The following is a 26,160-nucleotide window of genomic DNA, read 5'->3' on the forward strand; positions in this document are numbered from 1 at the left end:
TCTACATTTCCAGATACAATCACCTGAGTTCGCTGAACCACTTTGATATCACTGTCCCTGGATGAATACATCAGTTTTTTCAAATATTATGGACTGCTTCCCCATCTCCATGGCAAAGTTTTCACTCATCACCATTGAGGGGTCAATAGCAGACTTTTTTTTAATGTTCATGGTTTTTATTTTATTTTTCAATTTTTATTTTTGTTTTCATGCAAATATTGACATTTTCCACAATAGATATGAGCGTTGAAAAAAATAATTCCAAATCTTTTTTTTTTTTTTTCTTTTTTTTTTTTTAGAGTGGGAGGGAGGGAATGAATGAAATTGAATTGCACTATGCTCTGGGCAATCCTTCTCCTTCTCTTTTGCCCATGATTTAATCAAGTAGATATGCAGAGGAAATGGAAGGACTCAGTTTTCAGTTAAAAAAAAAAAAAGAAAAGGAAATGGCAAAGAGAAAATTTTTTTCAGATTTATTTTATTTTATTTTATTTTATTAATTTAGATTGAGTTCATTTATTTGAAACAGACTGGGCCAATGTCCACCCTGAATTCTTGGTCAGCACCACTGATGTCCAAAAGTGCAATATCAAGGATAGGAAGAAGGGATGACTTATTTGTTTTGTATTCAATAATTGTCTTTCTGTATTCACTTGTCTTTTTAGAGCAGTGGCCTACAAGAACAGTGTAGGTGAACTTGCTGTTGCCCTCAGCAACCACGTCAACATTATTGGAGCCTTACAGAATGACAGCCTTTTTCAGATTGCCAGTCTCCTCATCCCTGTAGACAATGCTGTTCTTGCAGTGGCAGGTGAGGTTTTGAGACAGTTGGCCAGCAGATGCATGAAGGCGAGCTGAGTGGCCATTTCCTTGGTGGTTACTCCTTCGACATTATATTCAAACTGGGTACCACCACTGATAGTTGCTCCTAACCAGTTCTGCTTCTTTACCTTGAAATTTCTGTACCAGTTTTGGGCTGGGATGTTTTCAGGTTGAGCATGGATGCAGGTTTTGCCAGTAGAGAAATCACAGTATAGTTTGATAGCATCCATAGTGCATCTTTGGTTAGGGTCGGTCCAATAGTAACCACTACTCTACTCTGGGTGGCTGAGTCTCAAGTGCAAGCTGGGTTCTTCCTAGAATCTTCAGGAGTCAGAGGGGTCTTGATCTGGGTCATTGAGGAATTTTGGAGTAGTATCAACTTCATAATCCTTGGGTCTAAGAGAAAGTGGTGAGTGAGGCTGGTCAGCCCTGTGGAAGTCCTCTTAATAAACAAAGTCATAGCTGCCACCACTTGGACCTGGAGGACCACTAGGACCGGGGAGACCAGGAGGGCCAGCAGGACCTTGGCTACCCTGAGAGTCACAGAGGCCAGCAGGTCCAACTGTACCAGGATATCCAATGGGAACATCTTTGCCAGCAGGGCTAAAAGGATCCAGTGCCCCTAGGATGGGCAGGACCCATAGAACCAGGTGTACCTCGATTGCCATGTTGACCAGCAAGACTAGGAAGAATCTTGCAGTCCATTGGGTCTCTTTAAGCTGGGAAGACCTCTGGGCTTCTTGTCAACAGAGTCTGCCTTATCACCTCAAATACCTTGTAGGCCACTAGGACCTCTTGGACCAGCAGCACCCATGGGTCCCACACCACCAGTAGGACCAAGTTCATCATGGTTTCCAAGTTTGCCAGTGGGATCCACAGAGCCATGAAGACCAGGTGCACCCTCAGTGCCAACAGGACCAATGTTGCCAGGGTAACCATGTTCTCCCTTATGTCCAGGTTGACCATCCTGGCCTGGGGGACTGTCCACAGCAGAAAATTTCAGACAACCCCAACCTTGATCTAGGAAACATATATGTAAAATAGCACCTCCTACTCTTAAGAAATCAAGTCCTTATTAATAAACTGGAAGATCCCAAATATTTTGTCTGTAATTTAGCTAACGTAATTGATAACAATTAGATTAATATAGAAATAAGCCAAGAATGACTTGGGATTAAATTTGAATGATAAAAATAAGTAATACTCTCCCCAAATAACCTACTGTGTACTTCCCTTAGTTATAAAGATGTGTAATTTAGCTTCTAACTTCCCAAAGCCTATTGTTTGTTCTCTTCTGTCTCTTCTCTGACACCTTTTCTCTATTTTTCAGCCTTTATCTGTTTCTTTCTGTAAAACCATACAAAAAATTTTAATGGCTACCTTGTATTTGTCACTCTTGTTTCAGCCTTTTTTGTTTTTGTTTTTGTTTTTTGTTTATTTTTTCCCCAGCCAGGTATAAACTCTTCTTTTTTTTAAATTTTTTATTTTTTATAAACATATATCTTTATCCCCAGGGGTACAGGTCTGGGAATCACCAGGTTTACACACTTCACAGCACTCACCAAAGCACATACCCTCCCCAATGTCCATAACGCCACCCCCCTTCCCCAAACCCCCTCCCCCCAGCAACCCTCAGTTTGTTTTGTGAGATTAAGAGTCACTTATGGTTTGTCTCCCTCCCAATCCCATCTTGTTTCATTTATTCTTCTCCTACCCCTTTAAGCCCCCATGTTGCATCACCACTTCCTCATATCAGGGAGATCATATGATAGTTGTCTTTCTCTGCTTGATTTATTTCACTAAGCATGATACGCTCTAGTTCCATCCACGTTGTCACAAATGGCAAGATTTCATTTCTTTTGATGGCTGCATAGTATTCCATTGTGTTTATATACCACTTCTTCTTTATCCATTCATCTGTTGATGGACATCTAGGTTATTTCCATAGTTTGGCTATGGTGGACATTGCTGCTATAAACATTCGGGTTCACGTACCCCTCCGGATCACTACGTTTGTATCTGCTGGCGAGGATGCGGAGAACGGGGAACCCTCCTACACTGTTGGTGAGAATGCAAGCTGGTGCAACCACTCTGGAAAACAGCATGGAGTTTCCTCAAAATGTTGAAAATAGAACTGCCCTATGACCCAGCAATTGCACTACTGGGTATTTACCCTAAAGGTATAAACTTCTTTAAAACAAGGATGAAATCATATATCTTCCTCCTCCTCAGAGGCTCCTCAGAGTATTGAACAAAAAATAGGTACCCAATAAATTTTGTTGATTATCATTCAAATATTAAAGATTCATCAGAACTAATTGTTTTCTGATGCTAATATATCACTGTCTCAATGTCTGATAACACAGGAGAATAATGTAAAGTATGAAAGTAAATTATTAGAAACAGATGAACCCTGACTAAAGGATTTTTAAAGTAAATATTTACCATATATTCATGTATTAAAAAAAGAAATGCTAAACATGAAAATAACTTTCAAAGAGCACAACAGGTTTTAGATAAACCCAGAGTGTTGACAACAACAATTTAAAAAAAAAAAAAAAAGGAAGCATAACTAATAAGAAAAGCAAAAGATGTCTCTATAGCGTATGCCGATTTTCAGATTAACAGATTAAATTCCTCAAAATAGCACTCTCAATAATCATTTTCTGTGGAAAATAAGCAGGTGTGAACTTAATCACATTTGCATGCTCATGTGATTTTTTACATCTGTCTACATAGACTGGGTAATTTATTTAATCAGCTTAAAATTTAAGATTTTATTGTAACCTCTCTAGACATTCTTAAATAGTTATTATATTTAATTGAATAAGACTATTTACCATCATTCATACATTTTTCCTATCAGTCACTAAATACCTTGGTTATTCTTTCCTTTGAGCAATCTTTGTTACTATGCATTTCTCTCTTCCCACACCCTTAAACATCGCTAAGATTTCTTTTCTATTATCTTGAACAAGTGCCATTTCCTTTCAGCCTCTGTTACATAATTTCTGCTAGCTGAAGTATTGCCCAATTGATCTGCTTAAAATAACTTTCATCCTGTTAGCAACACTCCCAAATCCCCTCATACATACACACATAGGCCTTATGTTGATTCTTTCTCACCTATTGCAGTGCATTTTTATACTTTGGCTTGACTTGCAAAGCTCTTGATAACATAATACTTCATAATTGTCCTAACTTTATTTTTTACTGTCCCAATGTAATACACTATGAACATGTCATGATTCTCTCCACTTCTGTGAATTTATTCAAATACTTTCTTTTTTTATATATAGATTGTTCTTTAGGGTCCATTTCAATTTTGTGATGCTGGTTATGCCTACATTGGCTTTCAGTGATCTTTAACTACTGTGAATAATGACCATACTTACATCTAACAGACACAATTTTATATTTATTTGTTGACTTGTGGTTTTGTACATTTTTCTGCTGTTTAATCATATTATCTATTTTTGTTTAGATTATATATTTTTCAAAGATAAGTATATTTTCTTATTCTTATTAAAATAGTGTTGGTCACATATTATATGTTTAATATATGTGATCTAAATTATATCCATCTTCATATTGTTCAACAATAAAGCATTTGATTATGCCTCTTGTGTATACTACTGAGGCAGGCATTATACAGTAATTTATCTTCCCAAACTCTTTACTTCTATAGTTAGCAGAAATCTTTTGCCCCTACTGGCAGATAAGACAACTATAAAGTTTCTTCTCTAATATCATGTAATATAAAAAATGAAATATCCCAATAAAATTTCCTACTATAAAAGTGCTAAAACTCCATATTTAAAGCCAGTTAAATATATAACTAAGTATCAAAAGGATAGGATTCATAAGGATATATCTGAGAAAGGACTGTTGTCTAGGATGTTATATGAACTCCTAGAACTCAACAATAAAAAGACAAACAATCTAATAAAAATAAATGAGCGGGGCACCTGGGTGGCTCAGTGGGTTAAAGCCTCTGCCTTAGGCTCAGATCATGAGCCCATGGTCCTGGGATTGAGCCTCGCATCGGGCTGTCTGCTCAGCAGGGAGCCTGCTTCCTCCTCTCTCTCTCTGCCTGCCTCTCTGCCTACTTGTAATCTCTGTCTGTCAAATAAAAAAATAAAATCTTTAAAAAATAATAAATATAAATGAGCAATAGAAATGAACAGATACTTGGCATGCAAATGGCCAAAAAGCACATGAAAAACTGATAAGTATTATCAGTCATCAGAAAAGTGAAAATTATAACCTAAGTGAGATATCCCTATATATTATCACAATGATTGAAAATGAAAATATAAATGTTGGTGAAAATATGAAATATATTTTTATGGTGGGAATACAATGTGTGTAAGATGTGAAAGATCTTGCAGCCTTTTAAAAACTGAATGCCTATTATCTAGCTATGCCAACATCAGCTTACCTAAAAATTGAAAATATTTCATTCAAAAGATATGTATGTATATATATATATATATTTATATTAGTTTAATCATAATATCCAAAAGCTATTTTTTATTAAAAAGGCCTGGTGTACCTCAACATGAGAGTGGATAAACAAATAGTATAGATTCATACAACAGAAAACTATTCAGCAATAAAATAAAACAAATCCCCAAAACATGAAACACCACAAATGAATCTCAGAAACATGCTGAATGAAAGAAACCTTATACAAAAGACCAAATATTATTAAAAAAATCCATTTTGTGGCATTTCAGAACAAATATAATCTATTTTGAAAGAAAAAGGGATAAAAAGTGATTGTCTCTGGAAGTGGAAATGGAGGCAAATACTGATTGCAAAGAGGAATGAGAAAACTTTCTGTGCAGATATTTATATTTGTTATCTTAGTAACAGGATGCATTACATAGATACATGCATTTATTACAACTCACTTAAAATTTGTGCAAGTTGCCGTATGTAAAATTTACAATTAAAATACAACTATAAGCAAATATTGAACTTTATTTAATGGTATGCACGCTGATGTATTTAAAGCAGAAGTATAGAAATGTCAACAATTTAGTTTTAAATTAAAAATAAGAGCTTTTATGGATGGTGAAATGATTAGATACATGACAAAACAAGCCTACTAAGCTGTTAATAGTAGGATGTAGATGGTGGGTACATTAATATTAACTGTAAATTTCTTTTAAATTTGGCCTATGTTTATATGTTAATATACCATAGAGACTAAACATGAATCTAAAGCATCAGCTTGGAGAAGTAAGAATGTACATTTAAGTCTGGTGTCTGTCCTAAGAGGACCTTCTAAACCTGGGAACCTGAGGCTTTCATTGTACAAATGAGAAGGATTGACAGCAGAAAAACCCCTTAGCATATACAAAATATGGGTGGTGAAGAGGAACATGTGCTACAGTGTCAGTGATAATATGAATTAGAATAAAAAGAAAAATGTAAGGTTGCACAAAGGGACTGGTGAGAAAAATTAATGCTTTGACATTAATTTATGTGAAGGAAGAAGAATTTCTGAAAATTCAAAATAACAAACTGACTCTATAATAGGATGAGGCACAAATTTATACTACCTACATCATCTGAAACCCATACAGATATTAATGAAAGACCAATGAAGTTAGAGCAAGACTTTGTTTATGGACATCCAGCATGAATTTTTTTTAAAAAGTTTCAGGCATTGAGGTTGATGAACAATAATATTCTGAAAACTACCAGGTCAAGACACAGGAAATGGTAGAACTCAGAGATCTAAAAAAGTGAGCCTAGCATTTGTGACTATTTTACTGTGAATTAGGAGGATAAATTTGAATTTTATGGTTTGGCAATGGTAACCCTTCTCCAAAATATCTTGTGCCTTAGGTTTCATCCCTGTGGACTGCACAAGTAAATAATGTCTTGTATAAAATGCAGCTTATCTTCATGTCATCTGAATAAGCCAGAAGGTCTCAATTCCAGAAATAATATTGAGGTAATATGAAAAAGTAGTGTTTCCAGTGACCTGGAAAATCAAATGAAAATGTCTGAATAGAAATAACATCATTTTAAGACTCAGATTATTTTTTTTAATTAAAGAAATACAAAATTGATAAAAAATAACCAGGTACACAAGGCTTTTTGTTTGTTTTTAAATTACTGATTTCAGGTTTTCAACTAGGATTTATAAAACTAAAAAAGCATTACTTTCACCCTAACTACAAGAAATGCTTGAAATCTACAAGTTCACAATTTTTCTTGAATCCATCAGACAACATAGTTTTCTAGGCAAACACCTGGACTGAAATATAAGAAAAGATAGAAAATGAGCATTGGCTCACTTGTGACAGAGTTTGAAAGAAAGAGACACTAATCATGACATAGATGGATAATAAACATAAGTGGATAGCTAAACTTTTCAGTGAATTACTGAAGGCCAAATGTGGGATAACATGAGAGTAGAATTCCTTGGAGTCGAAGACACAAAGTAATTAATAGTTATTTATGGCTTTTCCCTATGGCTCACCACCAGGTGCTCACAAGGGAGGGACTGGAGAAAGGTTCTTTTCGTGACCTGACCTGGAGAAAGGAATCAGCTCCTGCTGTGGGAGAAGCATGAAGTAGTCAGTGTTGACACCCTTTACCCAAGAATAAAGCCTTTGGTCACTAAGGAGGAATAGCTGACCCTGTTGCCCCAGAGCACCAATAAAGACTCACTGCAGGTCAAAGGAAGGAATAGAAAAATGTTTTTATCCCCAAGAAAGGGAAAAATAATCTTGGTCTCAGACAATTAGAAAATTTTTAATGTAATTTCATTTTATTTTATTTTTTTATTTTATTTGAATTCAATTAATTAACATATAGTGTATTATTAGTTCAGAGGCAGAGTTCAGGGATTCATCAGTTTCATATAACACCCAGTGCTTATTACATCACATGTTAAAGCTAAAATTAACAAGACAGGAAACAACAAATGTTAGCAAGGTTACAGAGAAAGGGGAACCCAATTAGGAATCTTTTAATCCTAGGGGCAATTCAGGTACATTAAAAACCCCCACAACTGAGACCCAGGAATATAGGACTTGCATAAGTCTAAAGCTATACCAAGAGCATGAAGGAATCATTCTGCACGTCACCATCAGACTACCAATCACCAACTAACAAACAACAGTAGTCTATCTCTAGGAGAGGTAGAACATGGAGAGAGACCCTCTCTGAGGATCAACAAACCACAGAGGACTAAAGTTGAAAGTGGAGAAGGATATATTTTGCTGCTTAAATTTAATTCTTTAGAAAAATAAATAGTATTTATCTCAGTTTCTATTGTTTTACACTTGATTTCAGTGTTCAATAAGACAGTTATGAAACATACACAAAAAAGGTAAAAATATCCCACTGCCCAGAGAAAGAGAGTAAAACAATCACACACACACACACACACACACACACACACTCACACACACACACAAGCCATGTGTTGGGACTTTCAGTCAGGGATTTTAAATTGACTATGATTGATATGTTGAAGTTTCTAGTGGAAAAGGTGAATAACTTGCATGCAGAGATGTGAAATTTCAACAGTGATAGGTAGCATAAGATAGGGTCAAATAGATATCCTAGAATTGCAATAATATAGTAACAGAGGCATAGAAAGCCTTTGATGGTTTGTTAAATAAACTTCATATACCCAGAGAAAAATCAGTTGACTTAAAGATAAGGCAATATAATTTGCAAAATGAAACAGAGTGAGAGGAAATAATGAAAAAAAATAATAAAGCACTAAAACCTGTGGGACATTCTCAAATGTTCTAATAGATGGTTAATAGGAATTCAAGATGGAGAAAAGAATGTGAATAAAACAAAAATTAAAAATTAATATCTGACTACAGATCCAAATATGTCAAAGAATCTTTTGCAAGATAATTTCATAGAATGCCTCACCCTAAGACAAGGTAAAGAAAAGAAATACACACACAGACACACATACCCAACTCCTATAAATATATTTACATAACTTAAAACCACCTTAAAGAAAAAAATAATGAAGAAAGGCAAAGAATAAAAAGATACATTACATATGAAATTTTAAAAAAAAGAATCACAACAGGTGTCTCACCTGAAGTCAAGGGAGTAACTTTGTTCAAGTGCTAAATAAAAAAGACAAGGAAAGGAAAGGAAAGGAAAAGAAAGGAAAGAAAATCTTGTTAATTCAGAACTCTATACCCAGAGAAAATATGAGAAAGACATTTTAAGACCAATAAATACCTACAGAAAATAACTACTAATCTGTACTAAAAGAAATATTAAAGAAAGTTCTTTAGGCAGATGGAATATGATACCAGAAAAAAAAAGATAAACACAAAGAAAAAAAAGCCCAGAAATGGTGAAAATAAGGTAAAATAATAAGTCTTTCTTTTTAACTTTAATTTTGATCAGTCTAAAAGAAAATTGTCTAAGTCAGTGAATATCACTAGATATTTTATGGAGATGCAAAGTAAAGTAAATATTTACTATGAAAAACTTTATGGCCACAAATTCAATAATTTGGATGAAATGCTCAAATTCCTTGAAAGATACCAAAGACACCAGATATTATTCAAGGCAGAGTAGCTAACCTGTATAGTTCTACAATTAGAACTAATTTGAATTCAAAGTAAAATCAGTAAATACACACAGACACACACAGACACATTTTTAAGCAAAACATTCCAGTCAGATAGCTTCACAGGTAAGTTCTACCAAATATTTAAGGAGAAAAAAATTACTGATTCTATACAAATCCTTCTAGAAAGTAGAAGAAGAGAGAGCACTTTAGTGATCTAGAAGACAAACTGATAGAAAGGAAGGAACAGGAGGGGGTGTAGAACAAACAGCTTAAAATCCACGAACACAGAATTAGAGAAATAAATGATGCCATGAAATATTCCAATGTCAAAATTATTGGGATCCCTGAGGTGGGTGGAGAGAGAGAGAGTACTAGAAAATATATTTAAGCAAATTGTAACTGAAAACTTCCCTAATCTGGGGAACAAAACAAGCATTTTTGTTTTAGATGCAGAGAGGACCTCTTCCAAGATTAAGGGAACAGACCAATGTCCCCGCATGTAATAGTAAAACTTGTAAATCTTAAAACCAAGGAAAACATCTTAAGGGCAGTTAAGGGGAAGAGATTCCTTAAGTACAGAAGGAAGAACATCAGAATAATGTTAGACCTGTCCACAGAGACCCGACAAGCCAGAAAGTGCTGGCAAGACATATTCAGGATACTAAATGAGAAAAACATCTAGTCAAGAATACTTTATCTGGAAAGGCTCTTATTTAGAATAGATAGAGAGATAAAGAGCTTCCAAGACCATCAAGAACTAAAAGAATAAATGACCACTAAGTCAGCTCTGCAAGAAACATTAAGGGGGGGTTTTATAAAAGCAGAAAGACCTCAAGAGTGATATAGAACAGAAATTTACAGAGACAATCTATAGAAATAAAGACTTCATAGGCAACATGATGACAATAAAATCACAACTTTCAATAATCACTCTCAATGTGAACAGCCTAAATGCTCCCATAAAATGGCACAGTTTGCAGATTGGATAAAAAGACAGGACCCAGTCATATGCTGTCTACATGAGATTCATTTTGAACCTAAAGATACATCCAAACTGAAAGTGAAGGGATGGAAAGCCAATTTTTCATGCTAATGGATCTCAGAAGAAAGCTGGGGTAGAAAGTTAGATTTTAAGGTAAAGAATGAAGTTAAAGATTCAGAAGGAATCTTCTTAAAGGGTCTTTCATAATCCAACTCTTAACCAAAATAAAGAGACCTATTGATAATAATACATCAATAGTAGGAGACCTCAGTGTTCCACTCTCAGCAATAGATCGTCTAAGCAGAAAAATCAACAAAGAAATAAGATCTTTGAATGACACACTAAACAGATGGACCTCATAGATACATACAGATCATGCCACCCTAAAACAACAGAATACTCATTCTTCTCATGTGCATATGGAACTTTCTCCAGAATAGACCACACACTGGGTCACACACTGGCCTCAACCAATACCAAAGGACTGAGATTATTCCCTGCATATTCTCAGGCCACAGTGCTTTGAAACTGGAACTCAATCACAAGAAAAAGTTTGGAAGAAAGTCAAACACTTGGAAGCTGGAGACCATCCTGCTCAAGAATGTTTGGGTCAACCAGGAAATCAAATAATAACTTAAACAATTCAGGTAAACCAATGAGAATGATAACACATTGGTCCAAAACCAATAGGATATGGCAAGGCAGTCCTAAGGGGAAAATACATAGCCATCCAAGCCTCATTCAAAAAAAAAAGAAAGAAAGAAAAAGAAAAAAAGAAAAATCCCAAATACACAAACCATCTTTACACCTTAAAGAACTGGAGAATCAACAACAAATGAAGCCTAGCCCATGCATGAGAAGGGAAATAATTAAGATTAGAGCAGAGATTAATGAATTAGAAACCAAATACAGTAAGGCAGATCAAGGAAACTAGAAGCTGGTTCTTTGAAGAATTAATAAGATTGATAAGCCACTGACCAGACTTATCTGAAGGAAAGGAGAAAGGAACCAAATTAATAGAATTATGAATGAAAGGGGAGAGATCACGACTAACACCAAGGAAATAGAAATAACTATCAGAAATTATTATCAACAACTATATGCCAATAAGTTGAGCAAACTAAAAGAAATAGATGCATTCCTGGAAACCTATAAACTACCAAGACTGAAGTTGGAAGAAATTGACAACCTGAATAGACCAATAACCAGTAACAAGATTGAAGCAGGGATCAAAAACCTCCCAAAAAACAAGAGTCCAGGACCTGATGGATTTCCTGGGGAATGCTAACAAATATTCAAAGAAGAAATAATACCTATTCTCCTGAGTTATTAAAAAAAAAGAAAAGAAACAGAAGAAAATCTTCCAGACTCTTTCTATGAGGTCAGCATTACCTTGATCCCCAAACCAGGAAAAGACCCCATCAAAAAGGAGGATTTCAGACCAATATCCCTGATGAAATGGATGCCAAATTCTAAACCTAATCCTAGCTAATAGGATCCAACAGTACATTAAAAGTATTATCCTCCACAACTAGTTGGGATTTATCCCTGGGAAACAAGGGTGGTTCAACATTAGCAGATCAATCAACATGATAGAACACATTAAGAGAAGAGAGAGAAGAACCACATGTTCCTCTCAACTGATGCAGAAAAAAGCATTTGACAAGATACAGCATCTGTTCCTGATTAAAACTCTTTAAATATAGGGATAGAGGGAATATTACTCAATTTCATAAAATACATTTATTAAAAACCCACAACAAGTATCATTCTCAATGGGCAAAAGCTGAGAACCTTTCCCTTAAGATCCTTAAGATCAGGAACATGACAAGGATGCCCACTCTTGCCACTACTGTTCAACATAGTGTTAGAAGTCCTAGCAAAAGCAATCAGACAACAAAAAGAAATGTATTCAAATTGACAAAGAAGAAATCAAACTGTCTCTCTTCACAAATGACCTCATACTTTATGTGGAAAACCCAAAAGACTCCACCCCAAATTACTAGAACTTCCACAGCAATTCAGTAATGTGACAGGATATAAAATCAATGCACAGAAATCAGTTGCTTTCTTTTACATAACAATGTAACTGTAGAAAGAGAAATTAGAGAATCAGTTCCATTTACAATAGCACCAAAAACCGTAAGATAACTTGAAATAAACCTAATCAAATAGGTAAAAATTCTATACTCTAGAAATACAGGAACCCTGTATACTATGCCCTAGGACTACAGGACGCTCCTGAAAAAAACAAAGAAGACACAAAAAAATTGAAAAACATTCCATGTTCATGGATCAGAAGAATAAACATTATTAAAATGTCTATGCTGCCTAGAGCAATCTATACTTTGAATGCCCTCCTGATCAAAATACCAACAGCAGTTTTCAAGGTCCTGGTACAAACAATCCTAAAATTTGTATGGAATGAGAAAATCACCAAGGAATGTTGAAAAAGAAAAACAAAGCTGGGGATATCATGTTGCCTGATTTCAAGCTTTACTACAAAGCTGTGATCACCAAGACAGTACAGTACTGGCACATAAACAGACACAGAGATCAGTGGAACAGAATAGAGAGCCCGATATGGACTCTCAACTCTATGTTCAGCTAATCTTCAACAAAGCAGGAAAAAATATCCAGTGTTAAGGAGACAGTCTCTTCAATAAATCATGCTGGGAAAATTAGACAGCTATTTACAGAAGAATGAAACTCGACCATTCTTTTAAATGATACCCAAAGATAAACTAAAAATGGATGAAAGACATCAATGTGAGATAGGAATCCATCAAAATCCTAGAGGATAACATAGGCAATAACATCTTCAACATGGGCTACAGCAGCTGCTTTCAAGACACATCTCCAAAGACAAGGGGAAAAAAAGGCGAAAATGAACTTTTGGGATTTCCTCAAGATAAAAAGTTTCTGCACAGCATAGGAAACAGTCTACAAAACAAAGAAGCAATCCACAGAATGGGAGAAGATATTCACAAATGACACTACAGACAAAAGGCTGATATCCAAGATCTATAAAGAACTTCTCAAACTCAACCCCCAAAAAACAAGTAATCAAGTCAAAAAATGGACAGAAGACATGAACAGACACTTCTCCAAAGAAGACATGCAAATGGCTAATACGTACATGAAAATGTTCATCGTCATTAGCTATCAGGGAATTCGATCAAAATCACATTGAGATACCACCTTATACCAGTTAGAATGGCAAAAATTGACAAGGCAAAAAACAACAAATGTTGGAGAGGCTGTGGAGAAAGGGAAATCCTCTTACACTGTTGGTGGGAATGCAAGTTGGTGCAACCACTTTGGAAAACAGTATGGAGGTTCCTCAAAAAATTAAAAACAGAGCTACCCTATGACCCAGCAATTGCACTACTGGGTATTTACTCCAAAGATACAAATATAGTGAAAAGAAGGGCTATGTGAACCCCAATGTTCATAGTAGCAATGTCCACAATAGCCAAATTTTAAAGAGCCAAGATGCCCTTCAACAGACGAATGGATAAAGAAGATGTGGTCTATATACACAATGGAATATTATTCAGCCATCAGGATGAATACCCACCTCTTGCATCAGCATGGATGGGACTGGAGGAGATGATGCTAAGTGAAATAGGTCAGAGAAGGTCAATTATCGTAGTGTTTCACATATTTGTGGAACCTAAGGAATATCATGGAGGATATTAGGAGAAGGAAGGGAAAAATGAAGGGTGGGAAATCAGAGGGGGAGATAAGCCATGAGAGACTATGGACTCCGAGAAACAAATTGAGGATTTTAGAGGGGAGGAGGGTGGGGATGGGTTAGCTCAGTGATGGGTTTTAAGGAGGGTATGTATTGCATGGAGCACTGGGTGTTACATGCAAACAATGAATCATGGAACACTACATTAAAAACTAATGATGTACTATATAGTGACTAACAATAATAATAATAATAATAAAGAATGAAAGAAGTCCCAAGAATCTACAAAAAAGCTGCTAAAACTAATAATGGAATTTAAAGCTACTAAAACTAATAATGAAATTTAACAAGGTCACAAGATTCAAGGAAAATACACAAAATCAGTTTTATTTCTCTCTATATTAGTAATGAATAATAAAAATTGAAATGTAAAAATAAATCTTTTACAGTAGCATAATGAATCATAAAATACTTAAGTAGTACTTCAGCAAAATGTGTGCAAGATCTTTATGCTAAAACTATAAAACATTAATGAAGAAAATAAAACTCAATTGAGAAATATACTGTGTTCAGAGATTAGAAGGTACAATATTGCTAATATTGTCAGTTCAACCTTCATTAATCTATAGAGTCAATGTTGCCTCCATCAAAGTAACAGTTGGGCTTTGGTAGGAATTTCCAAGAACAAATTGGGGGGACTCACATTTGATTTTATAATTTACTCTAATGGTATAATATTTAAGAGAGTGTGCTGTTAATGAAAGTTAGAAAAGTATATCAATGAAACAGAACAGAGTACTAGAAATGCACTCATATGCTAATGTGGTCAATTTATTTTGGGCAAGTGCAAAAACAAGTCAATGCAGAAAGTACAGTTTTTTTTTTTTTTAACAAAAGTTGCTATACCAATTGCACAACAATATGCACCAAAAAAGGACTTCAATCAAGACTTTTCTCCACTTACAAAAATAACCACCAAATCCATCATAGATTTTCAATATAAAACTTAAAACTATTAAATTTCTGGAAAATAACACAGGAGAAAACATTTGTGATTGCCTTAGTCAAAAGTTTTTTCATTATATCACATAATAAATCATCTGCAAAAAAAATATATATTGTAGTTTATCATAATTAATGAACTTATACTGTTTGAAAAGCAATTTTATAAGATTGAAAAGACAAATTCATGAACTGAGAAAAATATGTGTATATCCCCTAAAGTGCTTGTACCCAGAATACATAAAAAAGTGGATCTCAAATATGTAAAGAACTCTCACAATCCAATAATAAGAGGCAATAAACAATTTAAAAATGAGCAAAGGATTTAAATAGATACTTTACTAAAGAAGTCATGTAGATTAGAAACAAACATATAGTTAAAAAAAAAAAAAAGCTCAACATCTCAGTAATTTAGGGAAATGCAAATTAAACCACCATGAGATAATGCTATACCTATAATAGTATGGCTGAAAATCAATGGCTATACAAACTATCTTTAAGGATGGAGAACAGCTCAAATAGTGAAAGTCTGTTGTTGAGAATACAAAAATGGCACAGCTTATTTGGCAAACATTTTGATAGGTTTTATTTAAAGTTAAAAATACCATTATGTCCAGCAATCCCATTCTTAGATATTTACCAAATAAAAATGAAAATTTTTAAATACACACAAAATGTATGCAGATATTTTTAGAAATTTTGTTCACAATTGTTAAAAATTAGAAACAATCCTAGTCTCATAACTAGAGATATAAAAGAATTAGAGCTTTAAAAAAAAATTGTGTGGAATAATTCTAAGACTTAACCTACATCAGAGCAATTAAACAGATTACCAAAAATCTCAAAGAATGTTTATCATGAAGCCTAAACTACAACATTATAAATATAAGATTGAAATTACTAAAAGCATAATGATATCAGTAACTATGAATTTAGATATTAAAAGCATCCTTATAAAGAGCTGAGGAAGATACAATAACAGAAACTAAGAGTATTAATGAAAAAAATGGGACTATTTTTCTTTTCATCCAAGAGGCATTCCTGAAATATATTATGCTATCTTTTACACATTCTTCAAGAAATAGTTCTCTGCTTCAAAAAAGTAGAGAATTGGGAAAATTGAATTAAGAAAAATGATCATTGGTATAACCTCTAACTCAGTTGATATTTGCATAAGCTCTTATGTTCATTTTCTATATTCATTATAGTAGAGATGACGGTCTCTAGATTATTGTAATAAATAAGATTTTGAAAAAGATGGGACCATATATATATATATATATATATATATATATATATACACACATACACGCTGTGTGTGTATGTGTGTGTGTGTGTGTGTGTGTGTGTGTGTGTATGCAAGCATGCAAGTGGTGGGAGGGGCAGAAGGAGGTGGAAAGAATCTCAAGCAGCTGAGTGCAGAGCCCTATTATGGGGCTTCTCTCACAACCCTGAGATCATGACCTGAGCCAAAATCAAAAGTTGGAAGCTCGGGGTGCCTGGGTGGCTCAGTGGGTTAAGCCTCTGCCTTCGGCTCAGGTCATGATCTCAGGGTCCTGGGATCGAGTCCCGCGTCGGGCTCTCTGCTCAGCAGGGAGCCTGCTTCCCTCTCTCTCTCTCTGCCTGCCTCTCTGCCTGCCTCTCTGTCTACTGTGATCTCTCTCTGTCAAATGAACAAATAAAATTAAAAAAAAAAAAAGTTGGAAGCTCAACCAACTCAGCCACCCAGGTACCCAAATTATGATCCATATTGAAAAACATTTTAGTTATTCCAGATACTTCAAACCATTTGCAGTCAACACTTATTCCCACTCTCAGGCAATCACTGATTTATTTTCTGTCTGAATGGATTTGTCCTTTCTGAACCTTTCATCCACATGGAATCATGCAATATGTGGTATTTTACACCTGGCTTCATTTGTACAGAATGTTGTTTTTGAGATTCATTCATGCTGCAACATGTAATAACAAGTGTTGGCAAGTATATGGAGAAACAGGTACTTTCATACATTCCCAGTGAAAATGTGAACTGGCAAAGCCACTTTGCAAAAACACATTTTAACAGTTTCTTAAAACCTTAAAAACATGAAGTTACCATGTAAACCAACAATTCCATTTCTATGCTGTTAGCCTAGAGAAATGTAAACACATGTCCCCACAAAGACTTGGATATTGTACTTGAATAGACATAGCAGCAGCATTCATAACCAAAATTTGGAAACAATCCAAATGCTTCTCACTGGCAGTGGAAAAGCAAAACATCGTATATTTATAAAATGAAATGCTACTCAACAAGATGAGTAAACATTTTCAAAACTGTTGCCATGATTCAGATCTTAATAATAAATAGACTCATGCATTATTTTTTTATTTCATTGATACTTATTCTATAACAAGCTTTTATTTGTATAAATTATATATTTTTAAAATTTTATATCTACACCTGAATATTTAAAAGTCTTTATCATTTAAGAAATGGGAAATTATATGTTTAAATTTATTATTAATTTTACAGTGAGAAACAATGTACTAGAGAGTCAGACTTCTCTGTGGAAGTCCAAAGCTTGAAATTCCTCTCATTTCAGAAGATATAATAGAAACAATAGTAATTATAAAATTCTACTGCCCTTTATTTTGTACCTGGTGATTCCATTAAGCTGCTTTTCTAGAAGAGAGTTTCTTACTCATTACTACAAATCAGAATCTCTTAGGGTGTTTATATAAAGTATAATTTCCAGGGCCTTACCCCCAGAGATTCTGATGAGTGAGTCATATATGGAGGCCAGCAAGCTGTGATGCCAATAATCAACACAGGTAATTCTAACTTACCCAGTATGTGTCATGTGGAAGTCCCTGTTCTAAAAGTAAACAAAAACAAAAACAAAACAACAACAACCAACACAGCAGATACCTGCTTATAGTGAGGATTAACAGAATTCCAAGTACAGGACTCTGTTAAATGCAATTTAATACATTTTAATAGAGTATGATGGAAAGCTGATTACCTCCAAAGAGTTTCTAATTATTTTTAAGCATTAAATACATCATATTCTGGCAAGAGAAAAAGTACTGCATTGCAATTCAGATTTATGAATTTTCTTCACAATAAGAGCTAATTACAGATTTCCTGCTTCTGAGAGAAACACACAGATAAAGCTTCATTTTTAAAAAGTGTCCTTTAATCAATGCAATCAGTCAACAAATATTAATTGAATACCTTCTTTACATAAGAGATTGTGGAACATGATCAGAATAACATTTTCATAGATTTTAGGAAGTTTATGGTCAGTCTCTTTGTTGTTCATAGGCATATAACCAAATAAATGTAATGCTAACTAAATGTAAGTTCTCCTATATCTTAGAATAATGGATATTTATTGAGTATTCAGTATATGACAGTGATCACTGTATTTGGGAATAACATGCATTATAAGTTTAATTTTCAAAAAGTGATGACATAGGCATAACTGTATTATAATATAATAGATGAAGAAATAAATATCTCCAGATACTAAATGGTGGAGGAAGATGGGCAACTAGCTTTCTCTAGCTTCAATGCTTGAATGCATTCCTCTATATAAATAGATATATCAGCATCCAAAAGAAATTTAAATTATAGTCAATTAATTTTCATTGAAAGGGGACAAGATATAATGGAAAAAGAAGAAAAGTTTCCTAAAGCTAGAGTGTATGTACAGATGGTCATTGAGTTATGATTGTTCAGTTTATGATTTTATGACTTTATGATGATGTGAAAATAATATGCATTTAGTAGAAAAATACCTTTGAATTGTGAATTTTGATCTTTCCTCTGTCTAACAACATGTAGTACAATACTGTTATATGGGACAGTGTCCAAGAGCCACACTTCATAGTCACTCATGTGATCATGAGGAGAAATAATTGATAAGCTTACAACTATTCTGTACACATGCAACCATTCTATTTCCCATTCTCAGTACAGTATTTATTAAATTATATGAGATATTTAACACTTCATTATAAAATGGGCTTTGTGTTGGATGACTATGCCCAACTGTAGGCTAATGTAAGTGTTCTGAACACCTTTATGGTAGGCCAGGCTAAGCTATAATGTAAGTTAGCAGTATTAAATGCATTTTTAACATGGTATTTTCAACTTGTGATTGATTTATCAGGATATAACCTCAACATAAGTCAAGGAAGATTTGTACTTGAAATCTGCACAATTTGGAAAAGTAGAGGTCATTCAAGCAAAAGAAAATGATGTGAGTAAAGATGTCCAGGAACATGTTGGAGGTATTTGGTGTGTCAGTTTATAAAATGTTTTGAATAGGTTTAGAAGAAAAGGGAATCAAGTAAAGTATTGATTGAACCTTGAATGTTGGGCTAAGAAATCTGAAATACATCTTATCTCAAATTGGAAGCCATTTTTATTTTATCTTGGGGGATAAAAATAATATACTTAACAAATAATTACTAGCTGATCCTCTGTTCTAAGCTCTATGGTAGTTATTGGAAGCACAATGAAGAAAAGATAGACATAATCACTAGTCTCGTGAAGTTGGCATTATAGTGAGTTTAAGAAGTAAATAAGCAAGATGATTATGAATTATAATAATTATCCTAAAGGAAACGAGATTTTAAAATAGAAAAAAACTTAGAGCAGAAGGGGAACAACATATGTGTTTTAGGTAGAGAGGAGAGGAGGTGACATATAATCTAGTGGATAAGAATAAATTTGCCACGCAGTGTGAGGAGATGTAGCACATTGGGAGATGGAAGGTTTTGTAAAGACTGAGGAAGAGAAGTCATTTGGAAGTTGAAGAAAGATAAAAACAATACCATGTTACTGGAGCTTAACAAAAGAGATTAAGAGTGGCTCAAAATAAATGTATTAGAAACAAGGGCCAAATCAGGCCAGGTTTATTGTCATAGTAGAATTCCAAATGTGTTTGGATGCATCAACTAGTTTTAAGTAAGAGAAAAACATGGTTCTTTTCTCTTGTTTGTAAGATCTCTTTGCTTCTCTGTATGGAATGGTTCCAGATATAGAATGATAATGGCCTACTTTAGTTTGATGGTGCCTTGAAGCACATGCAGCACATGTTCCAAAACAAGTATACCTATCAGAAACAGGAGAAATACTTTTTACCAGTCAACTAAAGCTTGCACTTAAATGTCTGATCTTATGTATATGTGACCAAACATTTAATATAGGCAACTAGAATGTCATTTAGTTATGTAATACCATATACCAGCCCCAGCGATTATATTAGGGCATTCTGTAGTTTAGACATTTGGGTATAAGTCCTGCTTCTCCACTTAGCTGTGTAATCTTGGAAAATTTATCTGAACTATTTTGGCTTTGATATCCTCCAAAAAGAGTAATGTATGATATATATGACAGATCTATGAGAATTAAGTGGAATAATACCTATTTCACAAAGTACATGTCATTGAGTAAGAGATTGGGAAATGTTAGTTAAGGCTCAACACTGTATATTGATAATAAGAAGAAAAATAAAACTTTGTTTTTCTTTTATAAACAAAATAATTATATATGTTTTCCTTCTGAGGTTAGTAGGGTAGTTTAAAAAAATTAACGAAGTATGTGTCATGAGGCATGGCCCCAAATGACTGTGTAATCTCATTCTGGGTCACTCCAGACTGATTGTCTGTGTCTCATATAAAAAAGGACAAGGCAACATGGACGGGACTGGAAGAGATTATGCTGAGTGAAATAAGTCAAGCAGAGAGAGTCAACTATCATATGGTTTCACTTATTTGTGGAGCATAACAAATAGCATGGAGGACATGGGGACTTAGAGTGGAGAAGGGAGTTGGGGGAAATTGGAAGGGGAAGTGAACCATGAGAGACTATGGACTCTGAAAAACAATCTGAGGGTTTTGAAGGGACGGAGGGTGGGAGGTTGGGGTACCAGGTGGTGGGTATTATAGAGGGCACGGATTGCATGGAGCACGGGGTGTGGTGCAAAAATAATGAATACTGTTATGCTGGAAATAAAAAAAAAAAAATCTAATAAAAAAAAAAAAAAAGGACAAGGCAACTATCTTCAAACCCAAATTTCAAATTTCTCTGAAATGACTTCTCTGGTGTTGAGGTATGAGAGTTCATTTAATCATATTTTTCATGTTCTAATAAAGTGTTAGCTTTATTTCTGAAAAAGCTGGAAAAGAAAGTTCATTCTTATAAGCAATGCAGTGGTATAGACATAGAAGGGTCTTTGTCCTAGATTTGCAGTTACTACTTCCTAATCTCTTCATAAATTTGTCTTTCCTCCCATAACACAGGACCATCAGAGCTGGAGAGAAGCCCCAGAATCTTCACCACTAAATAGTAAGAGTAGAATTTCCATTTTATTAGTTGGCTTTCCAGCATATAATCACAGTGGGATAGACTGAATAGGAATCTTGTCACATGGTGCTGGCTCCAGAGAGGGAATAGGAACAGTGCTGTATCAGATATGATTATTATTAAGATCAACTGGAAGCAACAAGTTTGAGAACTTGGTATTAGAAGAATAGTAACTGATGTGCACAGATGATGTAATAAAAAAAAAAAAAAGGCCAGGTTTGGAGACATTGCCTGGGGTCATGAATAATAATTTGATTGAGGTAAGGTTGAAGGCTTAGCCCTCATGGAGAGCTTAAGAGGAATTGGGGAATTGAACTTCCTTTTCCTGATGCTTATTGAAAGTCTTAGGGGCATGTTAACTGGTTGAAAAATAGAGAGTTCAGCCTCACATTGCTTCCTTTTTCCCCCCTTTTTAAATACTGCTATACCCTCTTTTTTCTTGGAGTAGGTCCTCCTTGTTTCTAGTTAGAGTTGGCCATATTCCCCCTAACTCTGACTTTCCCACCCAAATTCTAAAGTTTTCATTCATTTATTTATTCACAAATATTTATTGAGTGCCTGCTATATAATTACCTACAGTTCTAGATTCTAGTGATATAACAATGAACAATAAACAAAAATCCATACTGTAATCAAAATTACATTTGAGAAAGGAAGAGAATAGAGAATTAACAAGATTAATATTTCAAATATATGATATGATAGGGATTAAGGAGGGCACTTGTGAGAGCACTCTGTGTTGTATATAAGTGATAAATCACTAAATTTTCCTTCTGAAACTAATATCATACTACATGTCATCTAACTACAATTTATTTATTTTTTTTTTTTAAAGATTTTATTTATTTATTTATTTGACAGGCGGAGATCACAAGTAGGCAGAGCAGCTGGCAGAGAGAGGAGGAAGCAGGCTCCCCTCTGAGCAGAGAGCCCAATGCAGGGTTCGATCCCAGGACCCTGGGATCATGATCTGAGCTGAAGGCAGAGGCTTTAACCCACTGAACCACCCAGGCATCCCATCTAACTATAATTTAAATAAAAACTTGAAACATAACAAAATAAAATAAGGTTAAACAATTAAAATCCGGTATTAAATTTTTGTAACATAATAGAACATGGATATACACTTTTTCTTTTGACTTTTTTAGCTTTGGACTTAGAGTTTTCCATTTTATTTAATGTGAAAAATGGACTGAATGATAAACTGAGGGCTGAATAAAAATTATTTTAAAAATATATGTTGTGATAGGTAGGTGCTAAAAAATTAGAGGGTGGAGTATATGAAGTTAGTATGTAGTTAGCTGTGGTTTATGGTTTAGATAGGGGAACCTGGAACAACTTCACTGAGAAGAAAACTTTTGTGTCAAAAGTTGAAAGAGGGCAGGGTCAAATACAATACAGTGAAACAGTGGGTGCAAAGATCCTGCAGAGGGAATGTATCTGGTATAATCAGCTGGTGTGTTTGGGGCAGAGTGAGGGGAGACATATTATGAGAAAGGTTAGAGTGGTAAATGCAGGAAGGAGCACACATTTTATAAAGCTTTGTAGGTTGCCTGTCTTAGTCTCCTCAGTCTGTTATAACAAAATGCCATTGATTGGATAGCTTAGGAACAACAGAAATTTATTTCTCACAGTTCTGATGGCTGAATGTCTGATATCAACAGCTGGATTCTTGTGAAGGCCCTCTTGAGGTTGCAGACTACTGACTATTTGCTATATCCCTCACACAGTGGGAGGGCAAATTAACTCTCTGGAGTCTCTATTATTAAACACTAATCCCATTCTCAGAGGATTTACCTTCATGGTCTAAGTGCTTCTCTAAGGCCCCAACTCCTAAAATCATCACCTTGGAGGTTAGGTTTTTTGTTGTTTTTTTTTTTCAAGAGTTTATTTATTTATTTAACAGACAGAGATCACAAGCAGGCTAGAGGCAGGCAGAGAGAGAGAGGGAAGCAGGCCCCCTGACGAACAGAGAGCCCGATGTGGGGCTCAATCCCAGGACCCCAGGAATATGACCCCAGCCAAAGGCAGAGGCCCCAACCCACTGAGGCACCCAGGCACTCCTGGAGTTAGGATTTATATATAGGAGTTTTGAAGGGACATACATGTTCAGACCATAGTAGTGCCATAAGAATTTTGGCTTTTATTTAGAAGTCATTTTGAAAGTATTATTTCTGATTCCCATAGAGAGAAACAAAACAGTAAACAAAACAAAAAATAAATAGCTAATAAAAATAGCAAAATTTTCAAAATCATCCACAAATGATTATTGTCATTGTCTATCTTTTAATTCCTAAAAGATCTCATCTTGTCTTCCTATTTCTTGCTGAAGTTTATATGAAATTGAAACAATAATAAAAGTGAGTTACTACTCATTTAGGTACTTATGGCTCAAATGTGAAATTTACATTACTAAAACTTCTTGGATTAAGTGATTTTAATGCTGTCATGAGTGTCTTATGACAAAACTTTTCCTTATATTGAATATTTAATTTGTGGGATGGAAGCTTAAGTTTGAATTTTTCCATCGATCCAATCCAGTTTGTAGCCTCCCTCTACCTCCAGCCCTCTAGCTGTGTGTCATAGTCAATAGATGCAGTTGATTTTTTTTAAGATAGTGTATTTTGATATGGTATATTTGATTATATATTTCAATGGTCATTACATATTGATCTTCTGTCTAGAAACTTTTAATTGGCATAAGCTCTTTGTCAAGGCATAATCTTTTCACCACACCTTCATGCTAATCAAGGGCAGTCCAGGTTTAAATACCATATCTCCCTTAACTTTACCTTAGTGTGGGGATCAAATGCAACAAAACAGCGGCTCAAAACAGCATTTCCAAAGGTTTATGATAGCCTTAATTTATAGAATTTTACTTTAAAAATTGCATTGTGTATGGAGACTGTAAAGTCTGTTTCCAATATCCCTGTGGAAACATATAGTCACTGAGGTTTGAAATATCTTAATCTCAAAGAGTCATAAAATGCCCATAGCATAGAGACTGCATGAAACAACACAATGGAGAGAATTTCTGATATAGTGAAAGTTATAATATTGACTTCAATAGAAAGTTTGAAAAAGAATATAGTAATTTTATGTGCTGGTTCCAAGAACACCAAACTCAACTGGAAATATAAGGTTGTGCAGCTACAATTAAAATACAGATAATATTTTCTAGAAGAAAATATATTTTCTAGAAGAAAATATACTTTCAAGTTTAATTTGGGGATATGGATTGTATGGGAAAAATAACCATCCTTTATGTTCAATTCACTTAGTAGATATTTTATATTAATGTAATGCTTTTCGGAGAAGATAAGATATAGTAAAAGAACAGATATTCTTTCATTCCTTTATTTTTAATCATAACTTCATCAGGATGTTATTGGACTAGAGGCAAATGAAATTCTATCGCTGAAGGTAAAATCCAATAGGTCTACCATAGTGTGGGTACAGTAATGTAGTCATGACACATAGAAGTATCTAGTAAATATATTAGAGTGTAAGTAGATACTATTTTTGTGGTTTAGTTTTCATTTTGTAGTTAATGATTTTCCATTATTTTTTAAAAGATTTTATTTATTTATTTGACAGAGATCACAAGTAGGCAGAGAGGCAGGCAGAGAGAGAGAGAGAGAGGAGGAAACAGGCTCCCTGCTAAGCAGAGAGCCTGATGTGGGGCTCGATCCCAGGACCCTGGAATCATGATCGGAGCTGAAGGCAGAGGCTTTAACCCACTGAGCCACTCAGGCACCCCTGGTTTTCTATTATTTATAGATTCCCGGGAAAGAGATTATCTGTAAGCTTAAATTCACAGGTAGAATTTTATTACATCCAATCCAGAAGTTTTCATACCTGGATGAAAATGAGAGACATTTAGGGGGACTGCTAAGTCATATGGATGCCTGGACATGCCCCAGACCATTTGAAATGAAATCCTGGGGCAAAGACTGGTGTCTGTATTTTATAAGGAGATTCCCAGTGAGAATTAGGAATCATTGACCTAACATACATTGTTCTTACATCTAATTAAACCCATTTCCGCCAGTTGTCCCCATGAGGGGAGTATTTTATCAACTTTTATAGAATACCTCTACACATATTTAAAGCCAACTATATCAGTAGTCTCTCCATTGCTCATGTATTCATAATTCATATTAAAGGAAGATATGAGACCTGAGTAGAGTTATGATATGATTTTGTAAATGTTTTTATTTGACAAATGAGAACAGTGAGGCTGAGAGACATGAGATGACTTGACTATGGCCTCTGGTGAATGGGTGGCATTATTGCCATAACCTCAAGAACACACACTTCTGCCTTCATTGTCCACTGTTCTTTTTCATTGCATTATATCACTTGAATTAGTTTATGATTTCCTAAATGTTCTACTTTTTAATCTTTTTAGAAATTCAGCATCTGTCCTAAGTTTTTTTAGGTGAATAGTATAGGGAATTAATATGCAATTTCTCTAATCCATACAGTATATTTACTTTCTTATTAATCCTGCTGATTCAAACTATAATCTGGACTGATCATTACATCTTTTTCTACTAGGTTAACACTTTTCTGTATAGTCCTCATTTGTTGTATAATTTCTACTTCTTTCAACTTTAAATTATGCTATATTTATATTTTACTTTGTATTTTTCTATATATTTCTTTATACTTGTGATCTTAAACTAAATCAAATTTTATATCATAATCAATGATTTTTA

General features: G+C 34.5%; 1 pseudogene; it reads right to left on the bottom strand.

Moving 5' to 3' along the window:
- Positions 1-302: 302 nt before the first annotated feature.
- LOC116589348 lies at positions 303-25,481 on the bottom strand (annotated as a pseudogene).
- Between the last annotated feature and the right edge of the window lie 679 nt (positions 25,482-26,160).

Source organism: Mustela erminea, chromosome 4 (assembly GCF_009829155.1).
Source record: "Mustela erminea isolate mMusErm1 chromosome 4, mMusErm1.Pri, whole genome shotgun sequence".
Classification (NCBI taxonomy): domain Eukaryota; kingdom Metazoa; phylum Chordata; class Mammalia; order Carnivora; family Mustelidae; genus Mustela; species Mustela erminea.